This window comes from Anser cygnoides, chromosome 2, assembly GCF_040182565.1.
Source record: "Anser cygnoides isolate HZ-2024a breed goose chromosome 2, Taihu_goose_T2T_genome, whole genome shotgun sequence".
NCBI lineage: Eukaryota > Metazoa > Chordata > Aves > Anseriformes > Anatidae > Anser > Anser cygnoides.
In genome coordinates, this window is record NC_089874.1 from 159,770,417 (window position 1) to 159,792,097 (window position 21,681).

The 21,681-nt window shown below is 49.0% G+C and overlaps 1 protein-coding gene across 2 annotated transcripts in view; it reads right to left on the reverse strand.

Annotated features, from left to right (window-relative positions):
* Positions 1 to 20,934, reverse strand: part of SLC45A4 (solute carrier family 45 member 4) — an 81,860-nt gene extending 60,926 nt beyond the window's left edge. Inside the window, exon 1 of one of the 2 annotated variants that reach the window (XM_048049221.2) lies at positions 20,808 to 20,934. The gene's annotated coding sequence lies outside the window, so the exon portion shown is untranslated. Of the gene's footprint in view, positions 1 to 20,320 lie in introns of both variants that reach the window. The other variant, XM_048049187.2, reaches the window with a different exon arrangement.
* Positions 20,935 to 21,681: the final 747 nt, after the last annotated feature.

The window sequence follows — 21,681 nt, forward strand, 5'->3', positions numbered from 1 at the left end:
AATTCCAAAGTTTTATACACACCAAGTTTCCAGAGCCTTCCACACTCCAGATTTCCGGTTTTCTACCCACCAAATCTCCAATGTTTTCCACACACCTCATCTGCAATGTTTTCCACACACCAGATCTCCAGTTTTACACACACCAAATTTCCAGAGTTTTCCACACACCAAATTTCCGAAGTGTTACATACACCAGATATCCAGTGTTTTCCACACACATCTCCAAAGTTTTCCACACCCCAAATTTCCAGTTTTCCACACACCAAATCTCCAGTGTTCTCCACACACCAAATTTCTAAATATTTTCACCCTCCAGATCTCCAAAGCTTTACACACACCAAATTTCCAAAGTTTTACATACTCCAGATTTCCAAAGCTTTCCACGCACCACATCTCCAATGTTTTCCACACACCACATTTCCAAAGTTTTCCTTGATCATGAATAGAAAACCCCAAGATGTTGAAGTTCCTGCCACATCCTATAAACCCCATGCAAATTTGCCCTAAAATTTCTTTTTAAACCGACACAGGCATGTATTTTTAAATCGAAATTATTGACATCTAGCCTTAACTGTGCCAATTGCATTGGGCAGGGTAATATTTAATTTTCTTTACTTACATAAACTTGAGATGCATGAAGTTGCATGTTAGTGGCCTGTAAAAATGCACGTTATATCGCGTAAGTGTAATTGCTCTGTTTCTTGCCATTCCATTAAGTATATATTCCAAAACATTTTTTTTTTCTTGTGAACTTCTTTCTGTGCAGTTCATGAATAAACCACAAAGCATACCAGACTTCAGAAAAGAAAAAGGAAAACCACAGAAGGCAAAATGAAAGAACAGCATACGTCTATGCGCTATTAAAAAGCAATATTAATTTTGAGTCGAGCAAAATTACTATGATTACGTACCCTAAAGAAACAAAAACCTGAGTTAATCTTTTATTTGAGAACACTGCTTTCAATATATCTTTGTTTTTAGGCTCATTCAGGCCAAGGACTAAAAAGCATGCGTAACCACAATCCTATACAACTTGCTGAATTAACCATCCCCTGGTGAGGACTCCCAAAGTCTGTTCAAGGAAGGGTTGTTGTTTTTTTGATGTGCTATTGATGTATATAAAAACTATAACGACATTATTACATTTCTGAAACAAAAAAAAAAGCAGCGAAATAGTTGTCTTAATTATGCACGTGGTAGAGATAAAGCTACCACACCGATGGCAGCTTGGTGTAACACCTCCTCCTGACAGGAAAACAACATTCATTATACCTCAGCTGAAAGCGCATTAGTAAAACATGAAAGCTGGTTCCACAGAAGACACAAAATTTGCCTATGTGGATAGGAGTGGAGAAGTTTAATGGCTTGTGGTGAGGGAAAAGACCTTGGGGATTTCGGTGCAAATTATCTGCGATGCAAACGCAACTGGAAGCCCCAAGCAGGAATCTGAAGGTGTGGGTGTAGTTAAAACATCCCAAATGTGCTTCTAGTTCCCCATAAATTGTGGCAACACAGGCTACCTGATGTTTTGGCACCTCACTTGAAAATACCTGAGGAAAATACCCTTTTTTGTTTTTTTTTGGTCCTTTTCTTGCCTGCCATGGTGGCAAAGCTCGGTCCTTTCCTCACCCTGACATTTTAGACGTGTTCAGGCAGTGTCCAGACGTGTCCAGACGTGTCCAGATATTTCTCCATTTTATTTCCTCATGTGATTTTCGCTTGAGAGTTGTTAATTGTCAGCCACTAGCTGAGCCCAGAGCCAGAGAGGGTAATTTTCCATAAAGCAAATATTTCACTTTAAAAAAATCCAAATTGTTATAAAGAGAGTGAGGGGGTGGAAAAAAAAAATCCGAGGAAGCAGACCCACCTCTTCTCTCTGAGGTTCTTATTCAGCTCCAAATATTTAATCCATAATAAATAAACACATCCTCGAGTCTTGGCAGGGGAGAAATGAAATTTCTCCTCTTGCTGATGCCGAGGGGTCCGTGGATGCGCGCTGGGCACGGCCGTGTCCGTCGGGACACGGAGCTGAGGTCCAGGCACAGCAGAGGGTCTGATGTTTGTGGGGCTGAGAGAAAAGGCCCTAAATAAGAGTTAAGAATGAGGTCTGGGACACGTTCCCCTCCCCAGCGTTTGTTATGGTCTACCTTTAGCGGGTCCCTGCTCAACGGGGTGGTTTTTGTGAGTCTTGTTCCTCGAGCTTATTTCTCCCTTGGCAATGCGGAGCAGCCTGAAGCACTTTAGCTGGAGCCCACCGTAAAGAAAACATCCAGAAATGACCTTAAAATCTCCCTAGTGACCCTTACAGTGCTTTGGTTTCCATTTTGTGGGTCGCATAGCTGGCGAACCCCTCAGGCTCTCATCTCTCACAGGATTCTTGCTTCCACTGATTTGTTTCGCATGCAGTACCCGAGGATTTTCCAGAAAATCTGTGGGACCTCTGGAGAGCAATATCCTGCCCTAAAAGCCGTGCGGCTCCCTACACGATGCCCTCTGTCCTGGCACAGAAATCGGGGCAAGGGGTCTCCCCTGTTTAATGAGCCGTGTTAATTAACCAGGATCGTCAACAAGCTGCCGTGAGTACTCCCTACTCCGTTTCGCAGGTACTTTTGGCTTACAAAGTTGTTATGAAAATTTGCCAAGCAGCCAAGCCAAACGAACAACACCCCCGATATTATTTTACATGCGTGTCAAAAGAAATAACTTGCCGCAGGCAAAGCGGGCTGAAGGAATTTTACAAGGCTGCGTCTGATCCTCCCTCTCCCCTCCCTCAGACAGTTGAAGAAATGTTTGTGTGATGGAAGGGGTAAGGGAGCAGAGGACAGCTGCTTAGGAATTAATGAAATGTTCGAGCGTTATCGTGCGATAATGGATTTAGCTGACTGTTTGCCAGCGTTCAGATCTGGTGCGAATTGCTTTATGTGAAAGGCAGGGATTCCTAGATTATCCCAACCTCGGGAGGCTGCGGCTGCTCCTCGATCCTTTGAAAACCCGGACTTTAAAAAAAAGGTAATTCGTCATATCCCCGGTGGACAAAAGCCCACGGGGTTGTTTTGGCTGGCGTTCAGCCTTCATGGCGTGTGACACAGGCGGCTCTTAGAGGTGCCTCCTGACTGGGAGCGCCCGTGGGTTTAGGAGACCTGAGGCAAGGCTTGAAGCAAAGCCGAGCCCTCCGAAGCCCAGCTGATGTCTCCCAGCCAGGACACTCGTAAACAGGACATGAAAAATGAGCCTCAACTTTCACACGTTTGGCTCGTAGCTTATCCCTCGGGTATCTCTCACAAAGGGTGTTTGATTCATTTCTGATGGGAAAACAGCGCCCTGAGCTTCAAACTGTTGTTTTTCCTTCTTCCCACCCTTCCCCAACATACGCTGTCATTAAGCTGGAACTTGAAATGGCTGTGTAAAATGGCCCATGTCCCTTGATGCTTTTTTTTTTATTTTTTCTGCCTAAAAGCATTGAGATATAATTCTGATTTCTGCTTATCAGATAAAAGCCGTCGACTTGTGCCAAGCCAACCAAAGATTTTTTTGTCTGGACTCAGACAAGTCACAAGAAGGTCTCGCGGACAGCAGGATGTGCGACGGGGACCCAGACAGGCACTTCTTCTGCTCAGTTGAGATCGCCCGTGGTAGCCAAACTTGGCTTCGAGCTTGAATTTTTAGATCCAGATAGCTTTGGACAGCACCTGCGGCTACAGAGCACAACCCAGCCCTTTGCCCTGCCTTGTCCCCAAAAGTTTGGCTCGTGTCACCCCAGAGCGATGTCAACGGTCCTAAGCAAATGCGGCAGAGCACTTGTGGGTCTCTGTGCATAAACCTGGAGCAGGAGCAGGATCTAAACCTCCCCAAACCATCCCCGTTTGGGGAATAAATGGCCGATGGTGGGGTCTCAAGGTGCATTGGCTAAGATGCCGATATGAGACCCTAAGATGTGTTATTGCCGCTGCTGCTGCTGCTTGTGAGGTCTCCTGGAGAATGCCTTGAAGAATGAGACTTATTTTCCGGGTTTGCACAGCTAAAATTGGTATTAGCAGCTGCAAAATTATCCTGCCTTTTGAATTTATGTGCTCTATAATTATCTGCACAATAAAACTGCGAGGCATTAAGCTCCAGTGCAATTTGCAGTTGGTGGGGAATTTACTTGTCTGGCCTTCAAGAACAGTGGCTGCTGGACAACATTTGAGAGCTGCAGGACTTGGTCAGTTCAGCCACTTCTTCCCTCGCAACGGAGAGACCAGAAACCTCCCTTTTTAAAGTTATTTTCTCTTTCTCTCCTCTTGGGCAATGAGCTGCGATTAGTCAGTATTCCTTCCGAGCTGTCTCACACTAAACCATGACGATGATGTTTATGAGGTTTCCATCACTGCACTGCGATATTTGTGCTTTGGTCTCTCTCTATTTTTGCCAAACTGAAAAGCGGATACATTTTCATCGCATTAGGTTTGCGAAGAACCAAAAACCTTGAACCAAAGCCTGGCGTACGGGAGGTTGGTTAAGTCTGAGATGATTTCCAAGTGACTTCATTCACTTTAGCTTTACCCTGGTGAAAGCTGGCCAGAATTACTGCCCGTTCACACCAGTGAATACAGAAAAAAGACCGGACCAGGGAGCTGTGCTGATTTTCTCCCTGAACAGGCTCCTGCAGTGTGCCGGAAAGCCGACTGAGATAGGTCCCAACCGAAGCCTCACCTGAGGGATATCTCTGTTCCCTAGTGCTTTCTCATAACAAAACAACCTTTCGGGGGTTTAACTTATTTATAGGTGATGCCGGTTCGGGTAGTTCAGCGCAGAATAAAATGTCATGTTTTATCTGGTCACAACACAGATGCCGAGCCTAGAGACACTAAACCAGGACTTTTAGTTAACAGATCGTTTATCCTTACTCATTCCTCCTTCTTGTCTTGCAGCCTTTTAGCTACAGCTGAATCAAAAGCACACAGGTGTTATTGGGCACGTCTGTTTTGATCGCCGAGGTGGGACCTGAAACCTCTGGAGCCTTCCTGGAGGTCTTGCTTTTGCTCTTTGTTCTGCTAAGGCCTGTTACAACCACGCGGTGTGACTTATCTCATCTCTCCCCTTGCCTAATCGGTACCGTACCTAATCAGTGTTTGCAATATTCTGGGTCCCAGCACAGGCAGGATTTCAAATTGTTCAGCCCTGTGTCATGAAAACGGCACGTGGAAAAGCACCGGTGTTTTCTGTGTTTTTGGAGAATCCTGGGGAACAACTCAAGGCATCCACCGAAGCTAATGACTTCTCTAGCCGTGACTCAGTGCTAGCGGAGGTCTGTGAGCAGTCACAAAAATAGACCGGGTTGTACCGACTATATTCATCGTTTTTTTTTTTTACGTTCCCCTGAAAACATGAGTAACGCTCACCTGGGTGATGGAAAAGCGAGCTGGGTTGGCACTGGTTGGCAATGGGATGGAAAATTAGTATGTAAAGAACCTAGTGATTAAGATAATAAAAACAATGTTAAGAGTCTTAGGTGAAGCCAAGTTTTATAGCCCTCGAGCTTTTAATTGTGAAATTCTTGGCTCTCATTTTGCTTCTGAAATAGAAATCTATTTAAATGACTTAAGCAATCCAGGTTTCAAGAATAACCTGGAGCATGCTGTTGTTGTAGTTGTGACGGAGAAACTGAAATGACTTGGGCGAATATTTTTTATTCTAATTACTTGAATTTCCAAACACAGCCAAACAACTGCGGACCCTGAAGTGTTTCATATTAAAGCCATTTTAAACTTAGAGGAAAAAAAATGAAATGCATTTCCAAAGCCCACAGTTGTTTGGAGTGGAAACTAAAATCCTCAGCAAAACACTGATTTATTTTTTTTTTAAAGGTTCTTTTAATCAAGTCTCCCCTCGAAGGTGGGTGGAAAATGTCAGACTCACAAATTCTGTAATTTGCTCCAAAAAAATTGTGTTATTATTTTTCCGTTTCCCTAGAACTGACTATCACCCCAGTCGTGAATTTTCATGTAATGTTTATCTGGGGGAATCCCTCTACCTAAAGTACGGTGTGGAGACCGCACGCTGCTGTTCTTGAGCTCTAGCTTCACTTCACAGTGACAACGACTCAAAATCTGTTTGCTCTCAAAAGGGGTTCTTCTGTTCCTCTCCTTTCATCTGCTCATTGGGTATGCTCAGGATTAGTCAGCGTGTCTAGCCAATTTGGTGGGAAACCCAACATAAAAAGTGGGCAGGTTTCTGCTGGATAAACTGCGCACATTGACTCACGCCGCGGTTGCTAAACCTCATTTCAGCCTGCAGAGGCTGGCAGATAACGGCCAGACCCTTTCACATAGTATTTTCTCTCCCAGGGTAAGTCACGCTCCCGTTCTCGCTTTTGACCCCTATAAAACCAGCTGCGTTTTCCAGCTTCTTCTGAGCAATTTCATCATTTTCCTTGTACACTTCCCGGATCATCGTAGAGCCACCGTACAGCCCGCTGGAGGGGGACCCAGAGGTGCCATTGCTCTTTTTTTAGAGCGTTGCCGACAGCAAACGAACCAGGAAGGTAACAGAGACATCCTTCCCCGATGCTGTTCTTATTTGGGCAATCCTACCAGTTCAGCACCTTGTTCCTTGACTTGTAAAAGGAGTCTGGCAGCTAAATTCCTAAAGTAAGTACCTCAAAGACCCAGGAGTGCTTTGCTAGGACCAAAAGTTTTGTCCCCTTGACTTTTTTCTTCTATAATTAGTGAATCACACACAGCAGGCAATATTCTCTAAATATTTCAGGGTAGAAGTAAAAACCCTTCCTCCCTACATGGGTCTCAGCCCTTTCTCCTGGCCTGTCAGCGTCTGCGGGGTGCAGTCGGATGCTGGGTGCAGACGGATGCTCTCCCAGAGGACATCTTGGCGCTTACCTGGGCCAGAACACAGAAAAATTAAAAAATTTCCCTCCCCACACACACAAGTGCACGCAGAGCTGGTAGCGCTCTTAGTTTGAGGGTAGAAAGGATGGGGGTGTTGGTGCTACGGAGACAGAACCTCAGAAGGTTCTGAGTGGAGATTATTGGTGACATCCTGAGCAGACGAGGCTGTGGCACAAGATGAGGAAGTTAATAAAACTGAGAGGAGAGGAATTCTTAGCAATGAGAGCAATGGGGGTATTTTAACGAGCTCCCCGGGGAAGCACTGTTGCTGTGCAGAACTTCGAGAACAGGCCAGCAGAAATGGTTTTGAGGAGTTTCGATTTTTCCCATCAAGTAATCAGCTTTATTTCTGCAAAAATGGCCCTCCCCGATCGCAATTAGACAAGAACTGGCCTGAATGGGTTGCTCTGAATTTGAACGAGACATTTTCTTCCAGCTGGCAAAAGTTTCATATATTTTCCTCTCTCTTCCTTTCTCCTGTTAGTGGTTTTGGTCAGACCAGAAGCGAGCGATGCAGAATCTGCCAGAAAAAATGTTTTCACAATTGAGATTTTCATAAATGCCTTTCAAAAACTGCCAGTCAGCACCCTTGGAGACAGAAGTCCGCTCTTGAACTCCACGACAGGTACGGAGCAGACACCAGCTCTTATCATCTATCTGTCCACCTCAAACCAGAGACCTGAAGGACTCTTCCTCTTCTGAGAGGGGCACACGTGTTTTGTAGGGGATATCAGCTTTCCGTCACCCCCTCTGGTTTGTTTTGAGCTTTACTTCCCAGAAATGAGAGCTGCTGCTGTACTGCTTCCCTTTCGCTCCCTTCCTCCCAGCCTGCTCTGCTTGCTGCTAGCCAAGAGCTCCCCTAAACCACTTCTTCTTACAGGTCTGTGTCTTGCTGTTGACTGCAAAATTCAAGCAGACGTTTTCCTGGGGTTTAAGCAGATAGAAGGTCTCTCCACCGTGTGCGTGTACGCGTAAAGAATTCCACAAAACCAGCGTTCCACATGAGCCCCCTGCAGATCTAAGCGCTTATTTGAACAAATTCCTAGACTTTCAGCTGCCCTGTGATTTTGGTCTCCCTCTGAAGTGCAGCTGAAACCCAGAAGTGTTAAAGTTATCACGAAGGGGGGCAGCAGTTCATGAGAACACGCCAACCTCACGTCCTTAGGGAACTGGCTTGAAATCCAAGGACAGGGACAAGCCCGTCAATCGTCATTCCCGATATTTCCTGGGCTTGGAGATGGAGGACGCATTCACACACCTGAAGCTGTGTTTGGCCCAGCCCTCTGAGCTCCGTGTGGATTCTGCACTTGAGGCCAGCCCCAGGAAAACTTCCAGCTGTTCCGACCTTTGCTTTCAATGTCCACGTAACAAAAAATTCAGAGCTGGTGGTGACAGACCTCTGCCGACTGTGCTGCTAATGCCAGGAGGAAAGCGAAGCTACTCAGGTGATCCGTGAGCATTTCCAGCTCATTTACTTGAACCTCACAAAAACTTCAAAAGGACTTCATGTGCTGCTGGGATGGACATCCCGCCCCCCCATCCCACCGGTGCTTTGCGTCATTTACCCTTTTACAGATCAGAAAAGCTGTGCGGCTGCAGAGATTCCCATTCTTTTCAGAAAACCCTCCGACAGTTTCTGCGTGGGGGTGGCGGCGTTGCAGTCCTTTACTTTCTCTCTAATGACCTACGAGTATCTCTTGTCTCATGGAATTGAGTGTTGTTTGCTTGTTCACAGTTTCCTTTCCTTCCGTTTTCCAGCAAAGAAAGTTTGCTTAAGTGTTTTTTGTGAGCTCTTTCAAGATCCCCAGAAGGATGATACAGGAAACAGAGAGTTTCCTTTTTGTACAAACTTCTAGGGTGTTCCCATAATAGCCTGAAATTTATCTGCCCTCCGCAGCCTGCAATTGGACAAAAAAATTAATGAACTGTCAAGGGATCAGGCAAAACACAATTAACATATCAGAGAGAGGAGAGCTTGCAATAAAAAAGAATCCTCCACTTACACAGCACCTTTCATCCCAAGGCATGGTGCTCATGTTGCCAAACACTTCCCTTTCTCTCCTTGTGTTTCCAATTACCTTACAAGTTGGCCACGCTTTAACCATTGAGCCCGAAATTTTCCATAATTGCTCTCTGCCTCAAGTTGATTTTTATTTTTTTTCTTTTTCTTTTCCTTTTTTTTTTTTTTTTGAGAGGAGTGAAGGGAGAAAATTTACACACACAAACCAAACCAAACCAAACCAAAAAAAGAAAAACAACCCTCCCTGAAAGGTGGGGTCATTTTTTTTTTTTTTTTTTTCACTGAGATTAAAAGCTAAAGCGGTAGTTCTATGAACGTTTAAGCTTTCTGTCTCTTTATTTCGAAGAGCACTTTCGCGCCGCAGGAGGCTGGAACAGAAAGGAGACGCTTGGCACAGTAGCCGTGCCGGGGATCAGAGCCTGTCGCTGTCTCCGTGAAAATGCATCTGGATTCGTCCAAATCCCAAACCACAGACCAACCTCTATTTACATCTATCGGAGGCGTTGCCTACACCTATTTTTTTTTTTTCTGCCTGCTTGCTGCAGCGCACGTAGCCCCTGCAGCCCCCCAAAAGCAGCCCCCCGTGAGCTGAACATCTGGCCGGCGCGGGCAGGGGAGAGCTTCTCGTCTCTCCCCATTTCACCCTGGGTGACCTGGCGCCGTGGGTGAGAGCTGGGAGGATTGTAGCACTGCGAGGGAGGGCAGGGCCCGTGTTGAAAGCCGACAAGGTAGAAGTGTGAGTCACTCAAAGGCAAAGAGCAAACACTAAAGAAACAATTACTTACATATTTAAACAAAAAAAAAAAAAGTAAAAATCGCTTCTGGAAGGCACATTCGCCTGATGGCTGACACTCCCTAGAAAAGCGCGGTGTTATTCCAGAAGTCTCCCATGAGGTGAAGAAACCTTGCCAGAAATAACTGCAGATACGGGGTTGGATAATTGCTCAGCTGGGCGCAGGCTGAGAGCAGAGCGGGAACCTTTTCTGTCCCTGCCCGCTTCCTCGTTTTTGGGGGCTGTGCAGCGCTCGGGACACCGGGGCTTGCGTTGGCCGGAGCAGTCAGGGCAGCAGGCAAAAAAAAAAAAAACAAAAAAAACTTCTTAGCAACAGCGTCGCAGCATCTGTTATTCTGTTATTTCCAAGCCCATTCATAAAAGCAGTTAGCCGAGGCCGGCCGCTCGGCGTACTCATTCCTGCGAGGAGCGGAAAGCTCTTGACTCGCTCGGTGCCTGCAGATTGCATCCACTCGTCGAGCAATAAAAGAAAATGGCTTGCAGCCACTTCAGGCTCCAGCGCTCCCCTCGGTATTCTCCGGTTACGGAGATCAAGGGGCTTACACGGGGCGGAGAGGATGCAGATAACAGCTTCGCCTCCCCTCTCAGAGGGCTTTTCTCCGGCAGCGGAGACTGAGTTTGGGGAGCAGATGCCGTGTGGCATGGCTTGGGTGCTTCGACAGCACACCGACGCTCCTGCATCGCGGGCGTTGCATCGGGCAGGGTTTTGGTGCCTTTATTTTATCCCTAATTCACAGCTAACCCCAAATCAGATGCTCAATCTGCAGCCAGGAGTGGCAGGTCCATATGCACAGCTCCCCATATCTGCGTGGCCACGGGCAGGAGCTCCTACCCAAAATTATTTGGGTAACATCACTTAGCGCCGCAATAGTTTCTATTAATTTTCTAAAACAGCTTGGGGGCAATTCACCTTTTTTTTTTTTAATTAAGAAACAATATTTTTCTTTCCAGAATCATATTCGTCACCGAGAAAAGGCTGTCTTTACTGACAACACGCTGTACACATTCAACCAAAAAGATATCCTGCGAAACCTTTCCTTAAAATAGTCTCTGAGGGAAAAGTGAAGAGGTTCTGCTACAAAACCTCCCACTGCAGAGCAGGAACCCGAGGAGGACAGTTGATGTATGTGGGAAGTGGGTTTGGAAACAGGAGCGTGCTGGAGCTCTGACATGTTTGGCTCGCAGGAGGGAAGGTTGAAAGGGATTTGATCAGTCCCCAGAAATGCCTGCTGCGGCAGCAGGTGCCAGGATTTAGCAGGCTGCCTAAATTATTGGACAAAGAGCCGCGCGAGTAATTTTCTGGAGACAGAAACGCGAGATGTTCCCGCTGGAAATGAGGATCAGAGGCTAATTAACTATAGGAACACCGTACCGAGGGAGCCATCCCAGGGATTCCTACGTGACAGCTTGGGGGCGTTGACATTGGGTATTTTAGGAGTGCAAGGAAGACGATCACCGTGCTGTTGTGGAGGTGTCCACTTTTCTGTTGGGTACAGAGGGATTGCAGAGGCTCCTGCCCCAAATATCGCAGAATCCCAGAGCGGTTGGGGTGGGAAGGGACCTCTGGGGCCATCTGCTCCAGCCCCTGCTCAGGCAGGGCCACCTCCAGGAGGCCACCACGTCCTGGTGGCTTTTTGAAGATCTCCAGGGATGGGGATCCACAACCCCTCTGAAACCCCTCTGGACTTTTCCTGCTCATAATATTGTGGCTCAGCCCCGAGCTGGCGGCTGCGGAAGATTAATCGGGGTGCCCAGCTTGTGAGGAAGGGCCAGCAAGCTCAGGGCTCGGAGGCTGGAAGGGTGACAGCCTGCCAGCTTTGCTCGTCCCCCTGGGATGTCACCAGCTCGCTGTCACATGAGTGTGCCGTGGGTGGGGGAATGCCCCGAGCGCGGTGCCGCTGGCCGCTCAGCCTGTTTGCTCACGTGGTAAATCGCGAAGACAGCCTGACGGTTGCTCAAGGTTCAGCTTGAACCGCTTGAGGCTCCTCTTCGGAGGCGCGGAGGCTTTGAGGGGCTGAGCAAAGGAGTTTTTAGAAAGTTTTTGACTCCATAAAAGAGCAGAGAGGCGCATGATGCTGCCTCTCTGCTGATGGTACCGGCTCCTTTAGCAGCTCGGCCGCATCGGCTTGGTGATGAGCCCAGCTGAACAGAGACAATTTGGATGAAAAAAAAAAAAAAAAAAAAGAAAATATCTTGGTCCAAAGCTGAAGCCGACTCCTTTTGGACATGGAGAGCCTGAGCTTGGTGTATATCGAGCCCTGTTCCTGGGCAGCTTAATCTCTACAGCCAGAAACCCGTATGGATTTGCACTTCCATATGGAACAGTTTGATAATCACGTTGCCATGGCTACGTGTGAGCCTTGCAATAAATGTGTAATTTCACACATTTACATCAAAAGGGACTCCAGGACATGCAGCTCTGTGCAGCAGAGCGAGCTGGTCTCTCTCCATAAACACTTGCCGTTTTTAACACCGCATTATTGTACTCATTGGGTTTTTTGGGGGGGTGTGAGCACTATGGGGCAGGTTTGACAGCCCAGAGGTGAAGTTCCTGAGTGCTCTGAGGTCTTGTCTACACTAAGGCTTCCCCAGTGCTAGAGAAGACCCTGCTGAGACCCTGAGACCCTGCTGGGGTCTCAGCTGCCCATTTTCCCCTCAGGTGCCTTCTCCAAGGTTCAGTCCTCAGCTTCCTCTGCCTGATGGCTCCTTGTCCCGCAGACAGCCTCCCCTATCCTACAGACAGCCTCTCCTGTCCCACGGGCAGGTCCTGTCATGGTTTGTGCCTCCTTCTCTGCCTCCATCCAGAGCAATGAGCAGACAAGGGTTTTTTAGAGAGGGGCAGGCAGCAAGGTAGCAGGGAAGAGGCTGCACCCATGGGAGGAGGATGGCAGAGATGCACCCACCGAGCATCAGAGCTGGAGAGGATTTTGCATCCAGACTCTTAACTCAGCTTTTCCTGACCTGATTTAAACAGATTTTTCAGGAACTCGAAACTTGGACAGTTCTGCCTTTTTTTTTTTTTTTTTTTTTTTAATTTCCCCCGTAGCAATGGCAGCTGAAGGGTTGTCAGCACCAAGGCACCGCTGCAGCTGGGCTCTTTCTTGCTCAGAAGCAGAGAGGTGCTGGGAAGCCTCTAGGACTAAAAGAATTGGGCAAAGCAAGCATTTCAACTCACTCTTTAGGACTGCTGTTGGGCTGAGAGGAAATCAGACCTGAGACAAGTGCCCGAAATTGCAAATTTCTATGTGACGAGCTGGACAAGTGAAATATCTTGTATATTAAAATGTATGCGTATAAAAGTATAAGATTTATTTATTTATTTATTTCTGGTTGTTTATACAATCGGAAAAGTTAAGCAAGCCTAATTATTGAGGTTATTGGTTTTAATGAGTCATCACCTTGCTGTTATTATTCCTGGTTTCTGTTGCCATAGGACAAGAAGCTGCAGCTGGGCTAAGCTGTGCTGCGCAACGACTCCTGGTGTTTGCCGTTCCAGGATTGAGACATCGGAGAACGGATGGGCTCAGGCAAACGGGATCACGGGGAAAGAACGTCATGTTTGTCAGTGTGGTGGGTGCGGGTGTTAGGGAGCAAAGATGGGCTTCTGCCAGGGGCTGGAAGGGCTATCCTGGGATTATTTGTGGAAGATAAAAAGGAGAGGTTAGGAGAAACGTCTGTTCTAGGGTGGAAAAGTTCAGTTGGAAGGGACCTACAAAGATCAAGTCCAACTGCCTGGCCACTTCAGGGCTAACCAGGAGTTAGAGGACATTATTGAGGGCATTGTCCAAATGCTTCTGAACACTGAAGCCATGGGTCATCAACCACCTTGTAGGAAGGATCCTGGATGGGTAAGAGCGAAGCACTATCAGGGCACATGGAAAGTAGCTTGGTAACAGAGGAAGGAGGAGATATGCAAGAGATTTACTTGCAGGGCTGGAGAAAATTCACAAGGTTTAATGCCAGCCAAGATGCACGGACCATGGAAAGAGAGGTGGGAAGTGGAGCTGGCATCCAGGAGCTGCGCTGGCGTGGCAGATAACACGTCGTATTGTTCGCTGTGTTGTGAGAAGGTTTAGGGAGAAGGCTTAGGAGGAAGGGGATATCCAAAACTTTTTTAGTCAGGCTGACCTTTAAATATTAATTAGGCACCCATGGGAAGATGCAGGAGAGGCTAAGATGGTATGTAGGGCAGAAGGAATCAGAAGGTTTGGTCAGGAATAGAAAGATGCTCTTAGCAGCAGAGAGAAGTGGCTGAATTTGCTCGTGTGGATGAGTGATCCCCGGGAAGAGAATCAAACACACAGGCCTGTGTGACCCCAGCAGAAGCTAGAGGAAGGAATAAAGGAAACATATGAAAAAGAAATGAAGAGGGAGGAGGAGAACAGGGCAGAGTGAGTCACAGAAGCTGTGGGAAGACAAAATTTCAGCGGCAAAGCAGGCCTGAATCCACGATGACTGCGCTGGATGGGCCTTTCCTTTTGGAGAACCAAGATGAACCAGCAGGAGGACCTGGGGTCTCACCAGACGACAATGTGTTTGTGTGTGTCACCGTGCGTGCTGGTTCCAGCCTGCCCTCAGCTCTGGCCGCCCCACCAGCCCGCAGGACCACACTAACCCACAGCGTTTCATTGACTGGTTTCAATTGATCGGTTGTGTAGAAACAACACAAGCAAAGATTCCGCTCTCTCGGCTGGTGCAGAGGGTGTTGGGTTTGCTGCAGCAAGTTGATCTTTTGCAGCTGATCCTGAATTTTCATCTCTCTCTGCAGGATTGTGAACGAAAACCTTTTTTGAGACAGACAGCTGGCCTCATAAACAAAAGGCAGGGTTTGCTGGAAGAACGGGATATTGCACTCATTTTCTTTCCCTCTCAAAGGTGCATCTACTAAAAATGCCACAAAAATGAGCACACAGAAGGCACACACGGCCATGAGTTGCCCTGTGAATGTGAAAGCCATCATCAAGCCGTTGTTTCCTCCAGCACAGTCCCTCCTGTCAGCCCAAGAAGCGTGGCCAAGTCTCCCTCCTCGTGCTCTGCCAACCCCTGCGCCTCAGTGTCTAAAGCCTGGGAGCTGAGGGAAACCTCAGAGCAAAGGATAAAGCTTGCCTCTCCTTTTCACAGCTGCCAAAATGCTGCCTTTCCTGCTCATTTATCCATTTCCAAACACTTCCCAAAGCTTGAATGCTGGACTCCACCAAGGCATGGAGAGAGATAACTAAGGACTTGGCCGTGGATGACCTTCGCTTCATTCCCTTTTGCATCTATGCCTCCTAGGAATTAACTATCCCAGCCAAAAGCGGCACAAGGACCAAGGAGAAGGAAGGAGACGGTGAGCCGCAGCTAAATCCCGTCCTTGGATGTCTCCTCAGCCGGTGAGGAACGAGCTTTGTGCCCAAATGAACCCGAGAGGCGCCGTGGCCGCGCGCCCTGTGCGTGAGGCACCTCACATCCAAGCAGGACGTGGTGGCCTCTTCCCAAGCGCCCGAGCCACCACACGCTCCGGCCGTGCTCCAGGGACCCTGGGGACAGCGGCAGGGCTGCTGCCAAGGCCCCGAGCTCCCCTCGGGCCAACTGGAGGACGACAAAAACTGCAGGCCGTGAATGCCGTCTGGAGCGAATGACCTGGATGTGTCTGCCCGGCCTTCGCACAAAGAGCCGACGTGGCCCCGGCTCCCTCGCTCGCAGGCCTTTGTGCCGCCGAGTCCCGGCGCAACGTGTGGGGAGCCACAGCTCCCGCCCGCTCGCAGAAGAGGCCACTGTTCTCCTCGGCTCCGCGAACCCGCCCGCACAATGGACGTGTCAAAATGGCTGCCAAGGCCGTCAGCGCCGAGAGCCTCCCCGCCGTGGCTGCCAAAGCTTCCTGAGGGCAGGCGGCTCTGCAGCCCAGTGCCGCTTTCTGAGGAGGAAAATTCAGAGGTTTGCTATGTCTAGACTGTCTAAATGGGAACTGTGGAGAATATTACCAGTTAATGATGTTTCTTCACTCCTCAGGCCACTTAGCTTTTGGGCATAAGCATGCTAATCCCCGCTTGTGCAGCACTGCTCCTGTTTTTTGTTGTTGTTGTTGTTGTTTTTTTTCAGGTTGCTAAATCCTGTGAGGTAATTGTGATCTGAAACTCCCTCTCCTCCCCACCAAAGCACACTGAATCCTCTGGCAGGATCCTCTGCATCCTCTACATGGCCCCCCGGCCCACAGACTAGCTCAGCCTCTTCTCCAAACAAGTGTTTATTTTCTCTGTGTTCATTAACACAGGACTCAAACGCAGGAGTCCCCAGCTCACAATGTGGTCATGATCCCAGCCAGAAGCTTGTCCTGTGCCTAACGATTAGCTAATCATGTTGGATACCCCAAAATAGATCTAAAAGAACATATAAAGGATGTTGCTCAGCCTGCCTCCAGCATCGCACGGGGACGAGGATCAGTCTGCCTTTGCATCACTACAGGGTTTACTTCTCTCCCTCATAAAACTGCACCATGAAGCAGAGGTTTCCCTAGGCATTTCTGAGCACTGTGTGGTGTGTTACATTACAAATAAAGGAAAATATTCAATTTCTGCTCAGATTTTTGTTTGATTGGGGCTCAAAATTTGTTTATTTGCGAAATATTAAAGGCAAATATTCTTCATGGCCAAACAAACTGAAGATCAAATTCGGATAAGAAAACTGGGGAAAACAAATTTTGTATATCCCATGCCTTTTTATTTGGGGGAGGGTTGGGGTTTTACAATTAATGGACTTTTCAAAATGATCTAATTTGGTCAAAGAAGAACTAGAATACTAGAATTTTTGTTTGTTTGTTTGTTTGTTTTTACTGAATGAGACAACACGGGGGAAACTTTCAGTAGATTCTCTTGAATTAATACAATTTTTTCTCCTGATTTTCAAGTCAGCCCAATGTACAGGGTACCAAGAGGCAGACAGGCAGGGCAGGCAGTGCTTCTTTGGCCTCTCTCTCCCTCCTGCATGCAGAAATGAGGGACCTGATGGGATTTCAAGTTTGGATCAATGAGAAGTGTCTGCCAAGGAGCAGAGCAGCTCCCCTAGAAATAACCCTGCAGCTCTCCCAAGTGGGATGGGAGAGAGTCTGACCATTTCATTCCCTTAGTTAGGAATAAATATTGCATGTCCATCACTCATAGCTAATCATGAAGTGCGGTGATACATCATACATGATTTGATAGATATTTGGGATCCTATATTTGGGGTCAACTCAGCAGGGGCAAACTATCCTCTTTTACCCATTAAGGTGTATATCCTGGCTCGTCTTTGCATCCTGTGGGCAAGTGGAGACTGTGTGGGCCAGTTCACGTGGCCAAAGTTGATAAATGAGGTCAAATAAGGCCTTAAAAACTTATTTTTTTTTTTCACTGTAGCTAGAACTCAGAGTAAGCACAGCCTACACTGGGCCAGTTGGGAAGTACGTGAGACTTAAGGTATACCCACAACCCTAAAGACACTGTCCTTGTTCCCTCCGTGGCTCTTTGACAACCAAAAATTTAGCTAATTAAGCAAAATATCCCAGACACTAATAGCCAATGCTAGTGTTGAGGGAGCCTGAGCATCAACACTGCTTCTGCAGTGCATGTGAACCTGGAAGAGTCAACGTGCCCGTCCCAGGAGGGCTGTTCCCCTGACGAGAAGAGAAAGGATGATACCTTAATAGACCCGCATGTACGTGCCAAAATGAAAGCCCGAGGCTTTTGTGGAAAGCTGGGATCATGTCTTGGCTTGCCTTGATGGGCAACCTCTTCTAGGTAGCCCTGCTTGAGCAGGGAGGGGTTGGACCAGGTGGGCCCAGAGGTCCCTTCCCACCTCAACCGGTCTGGGATCCCGTGACTTCAGCAGAACTACACGCATCAAGTAGGGGCAGGGAAACCTGGCTGGATTTCGGGCCCCGAGCACCCCGAGGACGCCTCGCTCAGGGTGTCTCAGCCAGGACAGAGACACCAGGTGATACATGAGAGCCCTCCCAGCCCTTACACAATTAGAAAAGAAAACAACCTGGCACGAGGTGGTAAATGCTCCCATGTGGCGTTCAAGGAAAACCTCTTTGCGTGGGACGTACTGGAAAAGTTGCTCAAGAACGGGGCATTCTCAGGAAAAAAAACCACGATCTGGCTGCTGTTCAGGTCAGTGTTTTCGTGCATGCGTGCAGCTGCTAGCAAGGTGTTGGTTGTGTGTGTGTTATAATTCCTATTGCTCTGGGATGTTGGAAATGTTTGCCCTCACCTTGGTCCCTTGGGGGTCTGGATCCATCTCAGAGCAGCTTGTGGATGACTTCAGGGCAGGCAGAGGCACTCTGTGGGTACCAGTCCAGGAAAGCTGCTCATGCAGGAGGAGTTTGTTTGTGGTGCTTGGTCACTTTCAGCACCCGGAATAAATCACAGTGGGAAGGCGGGGTGGACGGCAGGGCTAAAAAACTACGCCCAATTCCGTGGCAGAATATGCGGAGGTTGCCAATCCCTGCCAAGCAAAGCAGTGGCTGTGCTTCAGAGGTGGATGAAGATTTTCCTGGTCATCCGGATCATTAATCACAGAGTCCCAGAGCAGTTGGGGTGGGAAGGGACCTCTGGGGCCATCTGCTCCAGCCCCTGTTCAAGCAGGGCCACCTCCAGCAGGGTGCCCAGGCCCACGTCCTGGTGGCTTTTGAAGATCTCCAAGAAGGAGACCCCACAACCTCTCTGGGCGAAGACACCAGGAAGGTCTCCTGCCAGTCAGAGAGCTGCAGGCCTTCCCTCGTGTGCCAATCTTGCCGTACTTCCTCTGTCCCTCCAGCCTTTCTGACAATGACAGCATTGTTCTGAGCTCAGCTCCTGTAATCTTAAGGACAAGAAACGTCGGGGCCATCGCTACCAGCGCCTGCAGCACTCAACCCCTACGGTTTCACAGGGCGAGGTTTAATAGGCACATTTTAAGACGGTTGCTCGGTACAAAGGACCCTTTGTCCTCGGCTGCGTTAAATAAAAAAATACAGACCGTAAATTTAGTGCAAAAAAAAAAACCTATGTAGTGAAAGGCAATGAAGTAGCAATCCAGGACAGGCTGCTACTTCTGTGGAGGAAGTGCCCTTACGCAGCTGAATATTTTGGTGGTGATCAGTCCTGAAGCAGCCACTGGGATTTTAGGGTGGATGGAAGGTCTGCAGGATGAAGCTTTAAGCTCCTTGCCTGCTGCTCTCTGACACCAGTCTTCACAGCGACTGTGCTCGCCCCTCTGTAAGGAAAGCTACAGTATGCGAAATTTAATGGAGAAGAGGGGAAGGAGCAAAGGTCCCTTTCCTTGCAATAGCACAAAATGTGTGTGTGTGCCCGTCCCTCCCCATGTCCCCTCTGTCCCCAGAAGCAGTGCCAGCACACACGAATGCCACCCAAGGGGCTGTGCCTCTGCCCCATCCTTCCCACCTCCTTCTTGCTCAGCTCTGCCCATGGCACCAGCTCCCTGCTCTCGGGCTCCTTTCCATGCCGGCTCCCCTGGGAACCACTGCAGTTTACTTCTACCCCCTGCTCCCTGGAGGTCACACCAAAAAAAACCTACTTCTGGAGGCCTCGTTTCCCCAGCTTTCATCCTCCAAAATAGGGAACAGAGATGTGAACCAGGGAAGGCAGAGAGGAGGTGGGACCCGTGGCTGGAGCTCGTAATGACCACGCAGGATCGATCCCTCCATCAGGGGCATCAATCCTCATCCATCAGTAGCAGCAACAGGCCTCTGACACCAGCTTTTCAGAAACAGGCTCCGGTTATAGCTATGAAATTCCCAAGGCTATAAGCACTGAAAGCACCAGAAATAACCATCACGTTAAACCCGGGTGGGTTTCTCCTGCTAAAAGCACGGCCCTGCATCGTACCCGGCATCACAGCTAGAGCAAAACCATTGTGTTCGACCGCCTGCAGAGTAAGCTGGGGGGGACGGGGAGCATTTCTCACCTCCTCCCCCCCAAACGCAGACATGCACCCACGCACAAGAAGCTCCCCGGCGACTGAGCTTTTTCCTCCGGCAGCAGTTTTGCTTGCACAAGCAGCATTTCTGCTAGGGCCTGGCATTCAGCCGCTGGTCCAAAGAGCTGCTTTCGGTTGTGCCCATCACCGTGGTGTCTGGGCTTTGCAAAATGGGCCTTATCTTTAAAAAGCATATATATATTTTTTTTTTTTCTAGGACGAGATCAAACCGATCTGTGCTCCCCTGTCTTGAGATGATCGTGCCATTTCCGAACAGCAGCCCGGTCTGGTAATTCTGCGCCTTTAACCAGCCTCCCAGGCTGCATCATTTAACCGCCAGCAAACATCCTCACCCCAAATTAACCCCGCGAAAAGACCTGCAGCAGCAGCCACAGAATTGCTCTTCTCCTTCCAAGTGCTTTACCGAGGGTACGTTTCCTGCGGCAGCCAGCTCTGCAATATCCTTTATTTTTAGGCTGGGAGCCGCTGCGCTATCTTTACTCTCAGATGCCACCTTTAATCTCACGCGCTGCCTTCAGCAGCACCCAGCGGATGCGGCGAGCCTGCAGCGTGCCCTTTTCCCCCATCCTCTCCGGGGGCAAACCACGATGTTTTTCGTCAGTCACCCCGGCCGAGAGCTGCATCCCCCCCTTGGAGCCACGCATGCAAACTTCCACCGGCACTCACATGGGCGGCAGCGCGGATCCCTTTGGACGGCTTAGCTGCGGATCATTTTTAACCCCGGAGCTGCCCGCGGGACGCCGAGGCATCCAGAAGCCGACATGTCAACGCCACGGCGGCCTCGGGAGGAGACACGCCGACGAAGCAGACCCGCCGAGCAGCCCACGCGTCGGTGCAAACGCTTCCCTGCTGCACGGGCAGGCAGCCGGTGCCTGTGCTGCTGCTGCTCCTGGCTTTCTGCAGCCCTGCCGGATCCAGCGTTGCTAGCTAGCGGTTTTGTGTCGACATTTAAAATAGCATCAGGAGCGTCCCCCGTTGATTTCCCTGCCTGCACGCAGCACGCTTAAAGCATTTGCTTGCTCCCCGGGAGATGGGGGGGAAGCCTGCAGACGTTTTCTCGCCCAGCTAGCGGCAAATCCCGGCCCGAGCTAATCTGTGCGATGGCTGAAAGCAGAGGATGCTCGCAGTGCGTGGAGCTGATTTGCTGACTTACCCTTCATCTCTCTCCAGAAGGCCAGGTGAAGAAGCCAAGCGCTCGCTCCAGAAGGAAACCACAAGAAGCCCGGCAGCAGCCACTGCAGAGCTTGCTCAGAAGTTCGCTCCCTCTGTCACAGCGTGTGCAGCTTGCCAGGTAGAGCCTGGCTGAGAACACGCCGTGCTTTTCCCCAGATGAGTGAGATCAGCACATATTCAGGAAAGAGAAAAAATAAAAAAATAAAAAAATCCTCCTAATGTATGTGATGGTTTATGACCCAGAGGTAAAGTGTTAGTCTACTAAGTTCCTCTGCTTTAGGACTCTGGATTTTCTGGGGTGGATTTCACGGTGAGGGTGGAAGTTTCTCTTCTCCCTATTAAAAAAGCAAGGAAATGGTGTACCCGCAGGGCAGACAAGAGCCCTGTCCTCAGCAGAGTGAGATGGAAGACACGGGAAGGGTGTCCCTTGTCCCTTATAAGCTGTGGAGATACCTTTGCAACCTGCACGCTGACACTTTTGGCTCAAACCCCTTCCTTGCTGTTATGGGCACCACATGGCTGGAGCAGGGGCTGAACCTTTTGGTGTCAGGAAGTCAAATGGGGTCGCCTACAGCTGGGGTGTCTGTGCTGGGGGATCCTGTACTCATCAGTGCAGGGGGACCAAGGCAGGCTTAATGTTGGCCTTAGCTGACGGTTGGGAACCTGCGGGGCATTTTCTTTTACCCTCACCTGGGTGAAAAGCGGATGCATTGGAGGAAAAAGGTTAATTGTTCACTCAGGATCAGGCCCCGAGTCCTGTGGGGTTGGGAACCAGGCAGAGCCAGCGGGACCCCTCAGGCACCTGACTGCTCGTGGGATGCCCATAGCTTGGTGAACCTGAACCCTGCCCTCCC